Genomic DNA, 18,542 nt, shown 5'->3' with positions numbered 1-18,542 from the left:
CACTAGGCCCCAATTACTATTGTTTGTACCCCTAAAAGGCTGGATGAGGAGTAGGGGAAAGTATGGAACAGGCAGGACCCTCAAATCTTCAGAAGTATGAGATGAACCCCAAAAACTTGGAAAGGTGGATCTCTCCCACACGTACCAACACAGACTATCCCCCAATTTAACTGATCCCCAAAGGTTTTTGATTAAATAGCGGAATAGAAAATATGATAAAAAAAAGTGTATGTATATCACATGTACACAACCACACTAGGCCCCAATTACTATTGTTTGTACCCCTAAAAGGCTGGATGAGGAGTAGGGGGGAGTATGGAACAGGCAGCACCCTCAAATCTTCAGAAGTATGAGATGAACCCCAAAAACTTGGAAAGGTGGATCTCTCCCACACGTACCAACACAGACTATCCCCCAATTTAACTGATCCCCAAAGGTTTTTGATTAAATAGCGGAATAGAAAATATGATCAAAAAAAGTGTATGTACTGTATATCACACGTATACAACCACACTAGGCCCCAATTACTATTGTTTGTACCCCTAAAAGGCTGGATGAGGAGTAGGGGGGAGTATGGAACAGGCAGCACCCTCAAATCTTCAGAACTATGAGATGAACCCCAAAAACTTGGAAAGGTGGATCTCTCCCACACGTACCAACACAGACTATCCCCCAATTTAACTGATCCCCAAAGGTTTTTGATTAAATTGCGGAATAGAAAATATGATCAAAAAAAGTGTATGTACTGTATATCACACGTACACAACCACACTAGGCCCCAATTACTATTGTTTGTACCCCTAAAAGGCTGGATGAGGAGTAGGGGGGAGTATGGAACAGGCAGCACCCTCAAATCTTCAGAAGTATGAGATGAACCCCAAAAACTCGGAAAGGTGGATCTCACACGTACCAACACAGACTATCCCGCAATTTAATTGATCCCCAAAGGTTTTTATTGAATAGCGGAATAGGAAATATGATCAAAAAAAGTGTATGTATATCACACATACACAACCACACTAGGCCCCAATTACTATTGTTTGTACCCCTAAAAGGCTGGATGAGGAGTAGGGGAAAGTATGGAACAGGCAGCACCCTCAAATCTTCAGAAGTATGAGATGAACCCCAAAAACTTGGAAAGGTGGATATCTCCCACACGTACCAACACAGACTATCCCCCAATTTAACTGATCCCCAAAGGTTTTTGATTAAATAGCGGAATAGAAAATATGATCAAAAAAAGTGTATGTACTGTATATCACACGTATACAACCACACTAGGCCCCAATTACTATTGTTTGTACCCCTAAAAGGCTGGATGGGGAGTAGGGGGGAGTATGGAACAGGCAGCACCCTCAAATCTTCAGAACTATGAGATGAACCCCAAAAACTTGGAAAGGTGGATCTCTCCCACACGTACCAACACAGACTATCCCCCAATTTAACTGATCCCCAAAGGTTTTTGATTAAATTGCGGAATAGAAAATATGATCAAAAAAAGTGTATGTACTGTATATCACACGTACACAACCACACTAGGCCCCAATTACTATTGTTTGTACCCCTAAAAGGCTAGATGAGGAGTAGGGGGGAGTATGGAACAGGCAGCACCCTCAAATCTTCAGAAGTATGAGATGAACCCCAAAAACTTGGAAAGGTGGATCTCTCCCACACGTACCAACACAGACTATCCCCCAATTTAACTGATCCCCAAAGGTTTTTGATTAAATAGCGGAATAGAAAATATGATCAAAAAAAGTGTATGTATATCACACGTACACAACCACACTAGGCCCCAATTACTATTGTTTGTACCCCTAAAAGGCTGGATGAGGAGTAGGGGGGAGTATGGAACAGGCAGCACCCTCAAATCTTCAGAAGTATGAGATGAACTCCAAAAACCCCAAATATCATTCAGCTCTGCTGCAGGCCACAACTTAATTTTTTTTTAACCCAAGGCTGTATATTGAATAGTGGAATAGAAAAAAAGTGTATGATTTTTGAAACCACTCAATATTAGCACATGTGAACTGAACACAGCAGTGTATGATCAGTCACTCAGCACAGCTGAAGGAAAAATGCTGCACACAGTGACTGATAGAAAAATACTTTTCTCCCTCCTCCTCAGTGGGCAAAAAAGATTGTGTTCACTGCACCCCAAAAAGATTGTGTTCACTGTACCCCAAAAAGATTGCGTTCACTGCACCCCAAAAAGATTGTGTTCACTGCACCCCAAAAAGATTGCGATCACTGCACCCCAAAAAGATTGCGTTCACTGCACCCCAAAAAGATTGTGTTCACTGCACCCCACAAAGATTGTGTTCACTGCACCCCAAAAAGATTGTGTTCACTGCACCCCAAAAAGATTGTGTTCACTGCACCCCACAAAGATTGTGTTCACTGCACCCCAAAAAGATTGTGTTCACTGCAGCCCACACACAGCAAAATGGATGTGGATCACTGACACCTGCCTATCTCCTATCCCACACCACACAGCAATATCGATTGTAGTTTGTAGAACACACTTTCCCTAAAAATCAGCAGACTATATCCCTAACAGGATTTATAAGATCGTAGATCGGGACTGCAGACCCCACCCCACACAGCAATATCGATTGTAGTTTGTAGAACACACTTTCCCTAAAAATCAGCAGACTCTATCCCTAACAGGATTTATAAGATCGTAGATCGGGACTGCAGACCCCACCCCACACAGCAATATCGATTGTAGTTTGTAGAACACACTTTCCCTAAAAATCAGCAGACTCTATCCCTAACAGGATTTATAAGATCGTAGATCGAGACTGCAGACCCCACCCCACACAGCAATATCGATTGTAGTTTGTAGAACACACTTTCCCTAAAAATCAGCAGACTCTATCCCTAACAGGATTTATAAGATCGTAGATCGAGACTGCCGGCCCCACCCCACACAGCAATATCGATTGTAGTTTGTAGAACACACTTTCCCTAAAAATCAGCAGACTCTCTCCCTAACAGGATTGATAAGAGATCGTAGATCGGGTGACTGCAAACCCCACCCCACACAGCAATGTCGATTGTAGTTTGTAGAACACACTTTCCCTAAAAATCAGCAGACTCTCTCCCTAAAATGCCTACAACTCGCCCTGCCTAACACACTCCGACCTGTCCCTCAATTCTATCCGGACACAAATGTTTTTTTTTCCTGTCTGTCCCTAATCAGCAGCCAGCACGTTGATGTGTGCTCTCTCCCTGATCTAAGCAGCAGAATGACACCGTAGCGGCGCTGCCTCGAACTTATAAAGACTTGGTCACATGCTTCAGACGGCCAATCACAGCTACTGATACATTTGTAGGCATGGGTGGGATGGCTTAGGCACACCAGTTAAATGCTTGTTGATTGGCTGTTGAAAGCCCGCCATGAAAAGCGCGCCAAAGCATGCAAAACCCGGAAATAAAACGACCGAACACGGATTTTTACCTGAATATACAGTAAAGTGTTCGTGTCCGTGTTCGGGTAAAAAAAATCCAATTATTCGGTACGAACACGAATAATACAGTCCGTGTTCGCTCAACCCTAATGCTGTTGCCTAATCTATCATCAACCAAGACTCCCAGATCTTTCTCCATTTTTGATTCCCCCAAGGGTTCCCCTCCTAACGTGTATTGTGTTTTTATGTTTTTAGTCCCCAAGTGCAAAACCTTACACTTCTCCACATTAAACCTCATTTGCCATGTCGTTGCCCACTCCGTTATTTTGTCCAGGTCATTCTGTAGGATATCTGCTTCATGCTGTGCAGTTATTGCCCTGACCAATTTTGTGTCATCTGCAAAAACTGGTAACGAACTACTGATCCCTTCCTCAATGCTGTTTATGAATAAATTGAACAAGGTTGGTCCCAGGACTGAGCCCTGGGGCACCCCGCTTACTACCTCAGACCAGTCTGAGTATGCGCTGTTTATTACCACCCTTTGGACACGGCCTTTTAGCCAGTTCCGTATCCAAGAGCAAACCCTCCTGTCGATACCCGCAGACCTTATTTTATAAATTAAGCGCTTGTGGGGAACTGTATCAAACGCCTTAGCGAAATCCAAGTACACCACATCCACTGGTCTACCCCTATCTAGCTCACTGCTCACCTCCTCGTAGAATGCTAAGAGATTGGTTTGACAAGAACGCCCATTTGTAAACCCGTGCTGATTACTGCTGATGATGTTGTTGTCTTTAGCATACTCTACGATATAGTCCCTTATCATCCCCTCCAGAAGTTTACATATTATTGATGTCAAACTGACAGGTCTATAATTTCCCGGGATATGCCTCTGGCCCTTTTTGAATATCGGAATCACGTTAGCCTTCCTCCAATCCCCTGGTACATCTCCTGTCCTAATACTGTCAGCAAAGATCAGGAACAGTGGTCTAGATATAACCTTACTGAGTTCCTTGAGTACCCTTGGATGTACGCCATCCGGGCCTGGTGATTTGTTTGTGTTAAGTTTATCCAGCCTTTCCCTGATTTCACCCTCTGTTAGCCATAGTGGCAAGTCCTGTGTATTACTACTAACCATACAGTCATGGTCAGTGTACCCCTCCTTTTCCTGTGTAAAGACTGACGAGAAAAAAGCATTCAGCATGGTTGCTTTTTCAGTGTCCTCTGTAACCATCCTCCCATCATCGTTAATTATGTGTGCAATATGCTCTGCCCTAGTTTTTTTGCTGTTGATATATTTAAAGAATTTCTTTGAGTTTTTTTTACTATCCTCCGCTATTTGTCTCTCAAGTTGATTTTAGCCATCCTGATTTCTTGTTTGCTTTTCTTATTTGCCTCCTTGTATTGCTCGAAAGCCGATACTGTGCCCTCTGATTTATATTTCTTGAAGGCCAATTTTTTTCCCCTAATAAGTTTTTTAACGCTACGGTTTAGCCAGCCAGGTTTGGCTTTGTCTCTTCTAAATTTATAGGAATGCACTGCAAGATGCATTTGCTTAATATGTTCCTAAAGCATTCCCATTTTTCCTCTGTGGTCAGTGATCCCACTGTTTGGTCCCAGTTTACCCTTTCCATCAATGAGTACATTTCGGAAAGTTTGCCCTTCTGAAATTTAGGGTTCTTATGTTCCCCACTTGCCTTGTTATATTGTTATTTGTACTAAATGTGATCATCCTGTGATCGCTAGAGCCCAGGTTGTCCTGGACTCCTACCTTCGAGATTAGGTCTGGGTCATTAGTGATCAATAGATCCAGGACTGCGTTTTCTCTGGTAGGGGAATCCACCAACTGTGACATGTAGTTGTCCTTTAAGGTTTCCGTGAATAGACGGGCCTTCTGTGAGTGTGTAATCCCCTCATCCCAGTCAATGTTGGGATAATTGAAGTCCCCCAATATGATGACTGATCCCAATCTTGCCCCTTTACCCATTAGTGCTAAAAATTCCAGCTCTACCTCCTCCCCTTGGTTAGGTGGCCTATAGCAAACCCCCACAATTACTTTTCCCTTTTCTCCTTCCCTATGGAGTTCAACCCACACAGATTCTAAATCCATGCTCATCCCATCCATAATGTCACTCCTTTCTATCACCTTCATATTGTTCTTGACATAGAGACATACCCCTCCCCCTCTTTTTCCTACCCTGTCCTTCCGGTACACCGAATACCCTTGGATATTGGCCAGCCAGTCATGTGAGGGGTCGAACCAAGTCTCTGTTATTCCCACAAGGTCTATGTCATCCTCATGTACTAACATTTCCAATTCATCCATTTTATTAGCTAGGCTCCTGGCATTAGCATATACCCCTCTTAGTTTTACGGAAGTTAAACGTGATTGGCGGTTATGTTTATTCCTGTTTGGTCTGAGGATCTCCCGCACAGACCTGCCAATTGACGTTGTGGACCTACTGTCGCTGCTGACCCTACAACTGCCTTCAGTCCTTTGCTCCCTCCTGACTGATTCTACTTCTGATCCCTCCCCCCGTCTCCTAGTTTAAAAGCCCCTCCAACTTGGTGGCCATCTTCCTCCCCAAAAGAGCTGTACCGTCCCCATTAAGGTGCAGCCCATCCTTACTAAAGAGCCGGTAGCCGACTGAGAAGTCAGCCCAGTTCTCCAGGAACCGAAACCCCTCCTTCCTACACCAGTTCCTCAGCCACTTGTTAAGTTCCCTAATCTCCTTCTGCCTCTCTTGTGTGGCTCGAGGTACAGGCAGTAATTCAGAGAAAACCACCTTGGAGGTCCTTTTCCTCAATCTATTACCTAAGTCCCTGAAATCGTTCTTTAGGATCCTCCACCTACCTTTTACTTTGTTATTAGTGCCCACATGCACCATGACCGCTGGGTCATCCCCAGCCCCGCACAATAGTCTGCCAGATCTATTTATTATGCACATAACTGAAATAATCCTATAATTACAATCAGTGGCAGCAAACACAAGTCCAAATATCCTAAAAGAGTAATCTTACTAATCCCATGACATAAGGCTGTACTAATGGGCACTGATAAGGCTGCACTGGTGGCCACTGATGGGGCTGCACTGGTGACCACTGATTAGGCCACACTGATATGCTGCACTGATGGGCAGTAAAGAGACGGCACTGATAAGGCTGAACTTATGGGAACTGATGAAGCTATGCTGATGGGCACTGACAGACTGTGGTTATGGTCTGTGGTTTACAGATGACAGGGTGGGTCGTAAACAGGAAGGGATGTGGCCTTTACAGGAAGGGGTGGGTCATATTTAAATTAGGGGGTGCAGAAGTTTAGTCAGGCCTAGGGCAGCACAAAACCTAAATACACCACTGCCCAGGACCTCTGCCCTCTCCTGGCACAATACTAAAGCTAAGAATTGCCTGAAAACAGTCAGCAAGGCTGGGAATTATTGAAGAAGCTGCTCCCAGCAAGAACCTTACAGACCTAAAATGACAGCTATAGCTGCACCCCATTGTCCACACATATCAGCTTCAGCTCATACACAGAGGGAGAGAGGCAAACTGCGGATAGAGAAAGAACTTGGATCAAGGTTTCATTCACAGTCCCTAAAGAGAGGCAGGGTCCATTTTACACCTCTACAGCCAGCAGACATTGCAGAGCCTACCTCCTAGGCATCTGTGGTGTCAGTGAGGCATGACTCCTCTGCCTCCCTGCTAGGTAGAAAGATATATTATTTAGCCAACAGAGCAGCCATCAGGCGCCTTCTAGGTGATACAATTGTGACATCTGTGGGTTGTCTCAATGTAATAAAGACTTAAGCTAATCATAGATGGATCTTTTCTTTTTGTTTGTTTAACCACTTGCTTACTGGGCACAGGCCAATTTTCAGCTTTCAGCGCTGTCACATTTTGAATGACAATTGCACGGTTATGCTACCCTGTACCCATATGACATTTTTATCATTTTTCTTCACACAGATAAAGCTTTCTTTTGGTGGTATTTAATCACTACTGAATTATTATTTTTTTTGCTAAACAAAAAAATACCGAAAATTTTGAAAAAAAAATTAGTTTTCATACTTTGTTCTAAAGTTTTGCAAACAGGTAATTTTTTCTCCTTCATTGCTGTGCGCAAATGAGGCTGCAATGATGGCCACTGATAGGCTGCACTTATGGGCACTGATAGGCTGCACTGATAGGCACTGATAAGGCGGCACTGATGGGCACTGTGAGGTGGCACTGATGGGCACTATTAGATGGCACTGATAGGCACTGATGTTGCAGGCCTGGTCGGCACTCATCAGGAGGCACTGACGAGGCTGCACTGATAGGTGGCACTAATTGTCACTGATAGGTGGTACTGATATGTGGCACTGATGGGCACTGATAGGTGGCACTAAAGGGCACTGATAGGTGAAACTGAAGGGCACTGATAGGCGGCACTGAAAGGTGGCACTGATAGGCAATACTGATAGGTGGCACTGATGAGTACTGATAGGCAGCATTAATAGGTGGCACTGATGATGGCGCACTGATAGGCACTGATTGGCAGCACTGGTAGGCACAGTTAGGTGGCACTGGTAGACGTCACTGTTGGGCATCGGTTAGCAGTACTGATGGGCACTGGTAGGTGGCACTGTTAGGCACTGGTTAGGAGCACTGAGGGGCACTGGTTAGCAGCACTGGTGGTTACTGTGTGGGACCAATGTCCTTTTTACAGAAGCCAATAATCAGCTTGATTTTTTCTCCTTACGGTGTTGGCGTGGGGGGGGGGGGAGCCAATTACCATCTTCTGTTTACATCTTGTGATCAGCTGTCAGCTGATCGTGAGGTAAAGGGGCGTGATCGGCCCTTTACTCTTATCTATGATCAGCCAAGTCCCAAGAACTGGGTGATCACAAAGCATACCGCCCATGCACTGCAGGCACCACTTGGGCAGCTCAAGCGGGGAAAGACATCCATGTATGCCCTCCCGGCATTTTTAGCCCGGGCTGTGGCCATCTTTTGGCTATAGCATGGGCACCAAGTCATTAAGCAGCAAGCTGAATGGAAAAAAAATTATGGATTTCTCCATCCACAAAAGTGGAGTGGATAAAGGAATTCTGCCCTCAGAGACAATGGGCTCCATTCACAAAAGCATCTGTCATGTGGTATGTAGGTGTCCAGACACATTTTCCCTAACTACTGCATGCGATCCTGAAACTGTCAGTTCACTATACTATTTTGCGGTATTTACCGCAAAATGCTAAAGACATTCAGTAAGTACCGCATTTTTTTCTATCCTTTAACCTTTTCCGGTTAATAAAGACTGGTGCCTCATAATAGTAGGGATGATTCCATTCATTGTAGTTTATCCACTTTTAGGTGATTTATTTTGGCACGCTTCTCGAACAGTCATGACAAGATTACGCTGTATTTTCACTGGTCTAGAAAATGGATACATCTGGGACATAATAGAAACAAATATTATTGGTATTGGAGCGGCCCTCCTTGTATCTGTGTAAACTATTTTTTTCTATAGTAATTCCTGATTTATTTTGTGCTGTTATGACTTAATTGGAAATAATTTCAATAACTACATTGAATTGAAATATAAAAAAATATACAATTATAAAGTAGTCAATGGCAGGTTGTATTCTTTCCCAGAATTGATACATGTTTCCCAATAAGTCTTAAAAATGCACATATACTTTATTTAATTGCTAGCAAAGGATGGAACTTCTTGTTGGCAGTTTTGTAATTTGCTGTGCATGTGCAGATCATTTTCAAAATATGCCTTTTGATAAAAATCCCACATCCAGCTGCATTCTTACAAAGGTAATATTCATTCTTCAAGAACATATTCATGAAGTTCTGCAGATTCTTATGAATGCAAACACTAGAAGAGTCAGACTGTTATTCATTCACCTTTGTGCTAAACTGTGTGGGAATAACATATTAGTCTGAAAATGAATGTCTGAATCGTTTCTGTAATCATTTTAGTATTTTATTGATGTCAGTGTTCATAGGACAAGCACCGTGACTTAAAATGCAGCATACACAGCTTGACAAATCTTTCTACTGAAAAATCCTGATTTCTACAACAAACTCAAATAACTCAAAAATATCTTAGATGAAATGGGGGATTGTAGGCTTGCATAGGCCTACAAAATGTGCGTGAACTTAAAAGTATTCTTGCCCTGATAGAACAACTGTCATGTTGACCCACTGCCTGCAATACTTTCAGAGTCACAGACACAGGACATGCAGACCAGTAAAGTCAGAGTAAAGGTAGATATCCTTATTTGCATGGTTGTCATGGTCAGATATTTAAAAAACTGAACCCTAACCACTTCTGGACCGCCCACCTTGTATATACGTCGGTACTTTGATGTTAAACACAGGGGTTATGGCAGCAGCTAGTTGCCATAACCCTGCTATTTTTTTATACAGCTGGCGATCCGGAATCTGATAAAAGGGGTGTTGGTGGCGGATTCGCCACAGGATCACTTTTATAGGCAGTGGGAGAAGTGCCCCCCCTCTGCTTCCCAGTCATTTTGGCGGAAACTATCAGATCTGGTGTAGTGATGGGCAGGGGGTCGAGTGAGGGCAAAAAAGTTCCCACTTGACTTCATGCCCTTGGAGGACTGGAGCGACATCAGACATCACTTCTGCCTAACTGTCTTAAGGTCCAATTTAAAAAAAAAAAAAAAAAATTTAAGGCAAATGTAAAAGGACAATTTTTATTTATTTTTTTTGCTTTTAAATGTGATCTTTATGACCCCAGATCTCACATTAAAGAGGACCTGTCATGCTTATTTCTATTACAAGGTATGCTTACATTCCTTGTAATAGAAATAAAAGTAATAAAAAAAACTTTAAAAATTTAAAGGGATAGTGTAAAAGTAAAAAATAAAAAGTAAAATAAAGAAAAAGAAATGTAAACCCCACCACCCCACCATGTGAACACATACGCAAGTCATGCCCACATATGTATACGGTGTTCAAACCACACGTTAGGTATCGCCGCGATCGTAAGAACCCGAGCAATAATTCTAGCACAAGAACTCCTCTGTAACTCTAAACAGGTAACCTGTAAACTTTTTTAAAATGACGCCTATGGAGATTTTTAAATATCGAAGTTTGTAGCCATTCTACGAGCGTGCACAATTTTAAATGACATGTTAGGCATCAGTTTCCTCGGCATAACATCATCTTTCACATCATAGAAAAAAAATGTAATTTTAACTTTACTGTTTTCTTATTTTTTTAATAAAAAAGTGTATTTTTTCCAAAAACATTGCGTTTGTAAGACCACTGCGCAAATATGTGACATAAAGTATTGCACCGATCTCCATTTTATTCTCTGCGGTCTCTGCTAAAAAAGAAATATATATATATATTTATAATTTTTGGGGGTCCTAAGTAATTTTATAGAAAAGAATACTGATTTTAACAACAAATGTCAGAAATAGGCCTGTTCCAGCATTTGTTACCCCAACACTTCATATTCCTGATATGTGCCTACTGTACCATGTTGCTTTTTGAGAATTTTTTTTTTTTTTTATATCTATACAAAAATGCTTTGCCTTTCATTTTTATTGTAAACTGAATAGGCTGTTTTACAAGGTGATCGTTTACAATCACTTTAAGGGCCCATACATAGACATTTTGATGTGTAGTATTAAATCATGCACGTTAACGTGAATTCTGTCATCCATTAATGTGCATTGTGTTAAAGTGGTTGTAAAGTCAGAAGATTTTTTTTATCCTAATGCATTCTATGCAATAAGATAAAAATCCTTCTGTGAGCAGCAGCCCCCCTCAGCCCCCCTAATACTTACCTGAGCCCATCTCGATCCAGCGATGTTGCAAGAGTGTCTTGGCTGCCTGAGACTCTCCCTCCTCATTGGCTGAGATGGCAGCACAGCACCATTGGCTCCTGTTACTGTCAATAAAATTCATTAAGCAAATGAGAAGAGAGAGGGGGCAGGGCCAGGCCGCTGCTCCGTGTCTGAATGGACACAGGGAGCTGCGGCTCGGCTCAGGTGCCCCCATAGTAAGCTGCTTGCTGTGGAGGCACTCAACAGAAGGGAGGGGCCAGGAGCACCAAAGAAGGACCAGAGACGAGGACGATCTGAGCTGTTCTATGCAAAACCACTGCACAGAGCAGGTAAATATAACTTGTTTGGTATTTTTAACAAAAAAAAAAATGAGACTTTACAATTACTTTAAGGCAGTCCAATCATATTGAATAAACTGCCAAAACACATTGATATGTAGCATTTCTTTGACTTAACACATAGTAGTGCGTTGTAGTGTACTGCAATGCATATGCAACAATTGTGTTGCCTTAGTGCGTCTATGTAAAATTCAAAATGAATGGATCCATAATGTTCTAATGCATGTAATGCAAATTAATGCATGTTGCCATAATGCACAAATTAGTCATAGTCAATGCGTTACCACAATGCACTAGAATGGGCAGGTGTAAATTAACCAAAAAGGCCAGTATAATAGCTAGGCCAAAAGTATTTCAGCAATGCCAGCCTTCATGTTTCTCTCATGACAGGTTAATGAATAGTACGGTACAACTACTAAGTATATATAGAAGTGCTGCACATTCAAGTACTGCTGTGAAAGAATACATTTGTGATACTGTGACCAAAAATGAATGTGAAATTAATAATAAAATTAAAAATACAAATAAATTCCCAATTAAATATAAAAATTTATGACGTTTGAAAATATAACTGCAATACAGATTAATGAATTTACTTACATAATTGCAGTTATATTTCCAAACGTCATAGATTTTTATATTTACTTGGGAATTTATTTGTATTTTATTTTATATTTTAATAGACTAATTGAATGGTTCACTGGATATCAATAAAATTTAGCACTTAATACCAATTTATTTTTTACACACTGAGGTTTTAATTGGTATTAATTTTATTATTCATTTCACATAAATTTTTGGTCACAGTATCACAAATGTATTCTTTCGCAGCAGTACCTGAATGCGCAGCACTTCTATATATACTTAGTATTTCAGCACTTACCTTAAAGGGGAGTGATCAGTGCAAGCAGCATTAACACATTGTCTTTATACATAGTTGCTCACGGATACACAAAGGAAAGAATAGTGCAACTACATTACTCATGCACCCCAGACACCCCCACGGGGAGCTCACTGTGTCCGACGGCACACTCCCCCCCAGCTATTGTTCTGCTGCCACCTCTCCCCGCTCCACCCCCCCACAGGGAGAGCATCGCAGTTCAAGTATCAATAAGTCAGGCATGCAACCAAATCAACCATTCTTTATCACATTTGGAAATAGACATATTGGCTAGTGCCAATAACCGCTCATAGGAGTAGTTTTCATTCACTAGAGCAATCACTTCAGACATATTCGGAGTAAAGGGAGATTTCCATCTCTACAATATGAGTTGGCGAGTGGCCAGGAGTATATGTGAAACCACTGTTCTATGCCAGGGGAAAAACCTGTCTTGGTCATGCCCAAACTTAAAATGGCCAGAGAAGGTTCAGGTGTAGTTACAATCCCCGTACAGGAGGAGATAAGTGTGAATACCTGGTTCCAGTGGCTTCTTAAATTAGGGCATGACCAAAGTGAGTGAAGCAGATTACCCATTTGTTCACATCCCCTCCAACAGTTGGGAGAAAGGGAAGATGACATCTTGGCTAACCTATAGGGGGTATAGTACCAGTGGTTAACGATTTTTATCGTAAGCTCCCGGTGACTAGAGCAGCGGGAACTCACGGTAATTGTACGCAAGGCCCTCTTCCAGTCATCAAGGTCAAAGGTCTGGCCTAAGTCGGATTCCAATTTGACCATGGGGGTAGATTTGTTAGAAGATATATTGGTGTGGAGAAGATGGTACAGGCGTGAAATGTGGCCCTTTTTCGGGGAGGTAGAAGGGTATTATGTTCTTCAATACTTGATGCACTTCAAAGGACGGTATGGCATTCGTTTTCAGGAAATGCAAGATACAGAAACAGGAGCGTAGGACATGCGTATTCAAGTCAGGGATAAGGTGGCGGAATATGTCTGTGTTTACATGGGTCAATAGAGGACTGGTGACTTTAATTTGGAGAATCTTCTCCATGCCAGTACTGACGCCTGAATGGTGGGGGGCATGTATTTTAGAGTCAGAGGCGTCCAGTGGTCCGCTAAAAGGAGCAGGGACAGGTGCCCCCCTGGGATTAGGGAAGCTTCCAGGTCCATCCATTTGGGTATGTTGCTGTCAGAAAACCAGTGCCTGGTTTGTTCCAACATCGTTGCCCAGTATTAATTGAGAAGGTCCAGCAAACCAGCTCCCCCTAAAGAGTTGTGGAGTGAAAGGGTGCGGTGGGTGCATCTTGCTCTTTTTCCACTCCAGACATATGAGTGTATCATCCTAGATAGAGTCGAGATGTGGGTAGCAGGAATGGGAGTTGGCAGGGACTTGAACAAATATAGTATCTGGAGGATAATAAACATTTTAATGGCCGCGATTCTGCCAAACCGCGAGATCTCTTGACAGGTTAAGTTAGAAAGATCTTTGTCCAGTTTTGCTTGGAGACATTTGTAGTTAGAGTGGGACATAGATGACATAGAAGAGGAGAGGGTAATCCCCAAATAGGGAATCCCCTCGTCCTTCCATGAAAAGGGGAAATGCTTTTGAAGTGAGGATTTTGTTAGCCTGTCCGTGCCTAAGTTAAGTATCAGGGATTTCCAGATGTTCACCTTGTAGTAAGAGAGGGATCCAAAATGAAGGAGTGTGGTGTAGGCTGTCGGGATTGACACTGCTGGGTTTGTGAGGGATAGGATAATGTCATCGGCAAACAAATTGAGTTTACGCTGCGTGTCGTGTATGGCAAATCCCGATATGTCTGGGTGCGCTCGTATCGCTTCCACCAGAGGTTTGATGGAAAGATTAAAAACGGTCGGAGATAGCGGGCAGCCCTGGCGGGTGCCATTGGTAATTGCAAAGGCTCTAGACAGTATGCTCGAGGCATTCACACTGGCAGTGGGGCAGGAGTATAGGGCCAGAATGGCACTGAGAATATTACCTTCAATGCCAAATTTTTGTAATGCCAATTTCATATATAACCAGTTAACCCTATTGAACGTCTTCTCTGCGTCCAAAGCCAACAGCAGAGAAGGCGTCGGGTGCTGTTCGCAAAATGTATCAGGTTTACCACCCTCCTGGTGGCATCAGATGATTGGCGCCCTGAAATGAACCCAGTTTGATCTTTCCCTATCAGGGATGGAAGAATTGTTATGAGAAGAGTGGCCAAAAATTTTGCATATATTTTTACGTCCGAATTCAATAGCGAGATGGGGCGGAAGTTTGCCGGGGTGTTTGGGGCTTTACCTGGCTTTGGTAAAGTAACTATTTGGGCGGACAGCATGTCAGGGGGGAAGGAAGCGTCAGCTATAGCTTTATTATAGACGTCTAAGAGAAACTTGGATAAAAGAGGGTCAAAAATGTTTTAATATTCGTTTGATAGTCTGTCCGGACCGGGAGACTTGTTATTAGGTAGAGATTTAATCGTCTTACTAATTTAATGTTTAGTAATGGGGGCGTTCAAGGCGTCCAACTGCAGGGTTGTTAAGGAAGGAAGATTCAGTGAGGAGAGGAATGTTTGTATAGCCTCTATGGAGGGTTGTGATGTGGAAGGGTCAGTCTTAAAGTTATAAAGGGTTTTATAGTATGTTGAAAATTCATCCGCTATCTCTTTAGGATTGGTGATATGGGCCCTGTCTGGGGTGCGCATAAGACATGAGATCCTAGACTTGGCTTGTACTGCCTTCAATTTGGATGCTAGATATTTCCCAGTTCTGTTGGCTTCCCCCCATAGTGGGCTACTTTAAGAAGGCAAATGTGGTTGTCATACCTATTAATGAGGAGGTTTCTCAGGGATTCTCTGAGCTTGGTGAGAGAGTTGGAAGTAGAGGGTGAGGGGTCCCTTTTTTTGCGGGTTTCCAGGTCATGAATGTCAGTCAATAGGGAGGTAAGCTTGTTGTTAAATATTCTATTGAGTCTGGCAGTTTGTTGGATGCAGACGCCCCTAATGACTGCCTTGTGAGCATTCCATAGAGTGCATGCATCCCCCACAGAGCCCTCGTTTAGTACAAAAAAATTATTTGATATGCTGGTGGAGAATGTCAGAGGAGCTTTTCTCTTGCAGTACCCTAACGTTGCACCTCCACAGTCTAGATCTCACAGAGGCTTCCTTCTCCTCTATCGTTAGGGAAATGGCGGCGTGGTCAGATCACGTAATATCTTGTATAGAGGAGGAGGACGACTGCTGGAGAAGCCACTAGTCCACCAAGAACATGTCAATGCGGCAGTATGCACGATGCCTGGAGGAAAAGAAGGTGTAGTCCCTCTCCGTTGTGTGGTGGCACCTCCAGACATCGTACAGACCCTCCGCGTGGAGCAGGGTTCTCAAAGATTGGTGGGCCCTACAAGCCCTTGATTTAACATCTATCTCCGGATTGGCAGTGATATTAAAGTCCCCACAGATCAATACTTGCCCATACTTGACCTTATGAACAGTTTTAAGTAGTTTTTTCAGGAAGCGGATCTGGTGGGAATTCGGGCGTACAATGAGACCAAAGTGTACAGGGAACTGTTCAGGTCTCCTGTTAAAATTATGTAACGACCATCCTTATCTAGGAGGGATTCCTTGAGGGTGAAGTTGACAGAGTTCCTGATGGCAAGCAGTGCTCCCCTGTTTTTTTTATTGAGGCACTGGTGAGAAAGACATGAGGGTAGTCTTTGTGAGAACATCTCGGGGTAGCAGTGAGGGAAAAGTGGGTCTCTTGGGCGCAGATCACACCCGCATTGGCAGTCCATGCTTCCTTCCAGAGGGATAAGCATTTGGTGGGGTGGTTGTGTCCTTTAACATTTAGAGAGACAAATTTAAGAGGCATGGCCATAAGAAGGAGTCTCGCTGGGACGTGGTGGGCTTAGAGTACAGAATGTCTGCAGTCCGGTAGAAACAATTGGTGTGGAAGGCGGTCCAAAGAGGTTGAAGGATGTCATCGGCAAAGGTTCAGGTCTGCAAGGAGGTGTGAGTGCAACACAAATTCCGTATTTGAGAAGCAAAGTCCGACTGCCAAGGCATCGCGTGCCAGATGAAAGTAAAGAACGAGATAAAACGAACAAATAAAAACAAAAAAAGAAAAAAATGGGGTCTCGAATGCGAGAAAAGCACAGATACACTGTGATAACAAGTGGTGGGGGGACCATAAAGTTGAGGTCCTGCCCGGGCCTCAAGCTTAAGGATGAGAAGTAGGCTTAGGGCCTGAGGAGCCTTGGTGGTGTAAGGATTTTTTTGAAGAACGCTTCCGGTCCTGCGATAGGTGGGCCGGATGATGGGCCTGTTGAGGAGTCAGCAAGGATTCGGGGATAATGCCCCATTGGTACAGGAGCAAGAGGCCTTCCTCCAAAGTATGCACAACATGTGGAGTACCGTTGTGTGTGATCAGTCAGTTAGTGGGGTGCCTCCATTTATGGGGAATGTTATGGTTGCGTAGAGCTTTAGTGACAGTCGCCAGGTTCTTTCTCCATTGGAGGGTGTGGCGGGAGAGGTCCGGGAGTAATTGTAGTGAAGCATAGCGTTCTAGAACTTGTGTGGCATTGCGGAATGCTAACATGATTTTGTCCTTAGATTGAAAAAAATGCATTCTCAGCAGTACATGCCTCGGAGCATCAGAGGCAATGAATGTAGGTTTGGGGAGTCAATGTACTCTATCTATAGACAGTTTCAGAGGGGACAGATCAGGGAGCAGGGCAGAGAACAGTTCCTGAGTGTATTGTAAGAGCTGAGACAGTGCAATAGTTTCAGGTATGTCTCTTATTTTAATATTGTTTCGTCTTGATCTGTCTTCCAAATCAGCCACCTCATCTTTCAGCCAGGCAATTTCATCTGCGTGTGTGGCCTGTGTATTAGCAATGACATTCACAGAAGATGCATGTGTATTCATGAGACATTCCACCTTATCAACCCTCTGTCCCACTTGTTGAATATCTGACTTACACTGCTGCACACAGGCAAAAATGTCAGTCTGAAGGGAGGCTTTAAGAGACATCAGCATCTCTTTTAGAGTGGTGTCAGACACAGGCTGTCCCTGAGTGGGGAATGAAAGGAATGGGTCTGGGAGCTGGGGTTTGTCTGAGGATGAAGCAGCGTCTGAGGCACTCACCTCCATGCCTGATGATTGTGTAGGCCTCACAGGTGAAGATATCCGCGGCCGCGATTTCACAGGGCTCCTGGTAGAAGGGGAATCACTGCTAGAGGAATCGCTGCTGAGAGGCGCCGTGGCCTGCAGGCTTGAAGAATTCCTTAAAAGAACTTGGCGCTGGCTGACTAATTTTCGGCTTGGGCATCTCCCGGGGTGCCCAGCAGGTGAGGGGAAGCGTTTCCTGGCGAGATGGGGCTACAGCAAGGCAGATGGCTGTGGATACACCTGAGGCCCGACGGAGATCTTTTAGAACGCGGCCATCATAGGTCGCGGTCGCAAAGTCCCCCCTTTACCACATTAATTTTAATTGGACTCATCTGAAGTTCTGAAGATGACAAAGTGCTAAGCCCATCACACTGCTTTGGAAATGTATTGGGCTTGTATTTGCCAAAACAGCAGTATGGCCACCATAAAGCTATACCATTTCTTATTAAATAGACCCCAAAAAGATGGTTTTTAGTTCTTCTTTGGGGCAAATTTTGCTGGCTATACTGGTCATGAACATTTTTTTAATAAGTCACCAGGGGTTAGACTTGCTTAAAGCTTAATTTCCATTAGTAATCTGGCATTTTGACCAGTACAAAAATCTCTAAAATGGCAAGAGCCACTATGCCATTGCTCAGTTTCATGGGAGCCATAGAACAAGCATGAGAGGCCTTGTGTTTTAATTAACTGCCTTTTGGAAATTGTAAAAACGCCTGTATGAAAATGAAGGGCTAACAGATAAAGTGTCAGTTAGCAATCTACTAAATTATAATAACCATTAGCCACTTAATGCACAATGTGACGGAGGTCAGTTCCAGTACATTACACGTAATCAGCATCCTGCTGTACAGCCAGCGGATGAACCATTCAACAGCTGTTCATTGTGGATAAATACTGACTTTCCCTGCTGTTCTTT

The sequence above is a fragment of the Pelophylax lessonae genome (genome assembly GCF_965119305.1).
Source record: "Pelophylax lessonae genome assembly, chromosome: 2".
Taxonomy (NCBI): domain Eukaryota; kingdom Metazoa; phylum Chordata; class Amphibia; order Anura; family Ranidae; genus Pelophylax; species Pelophylax lessonae.
Note: the sequence above shows the minus strand (reverse complement) of the source record.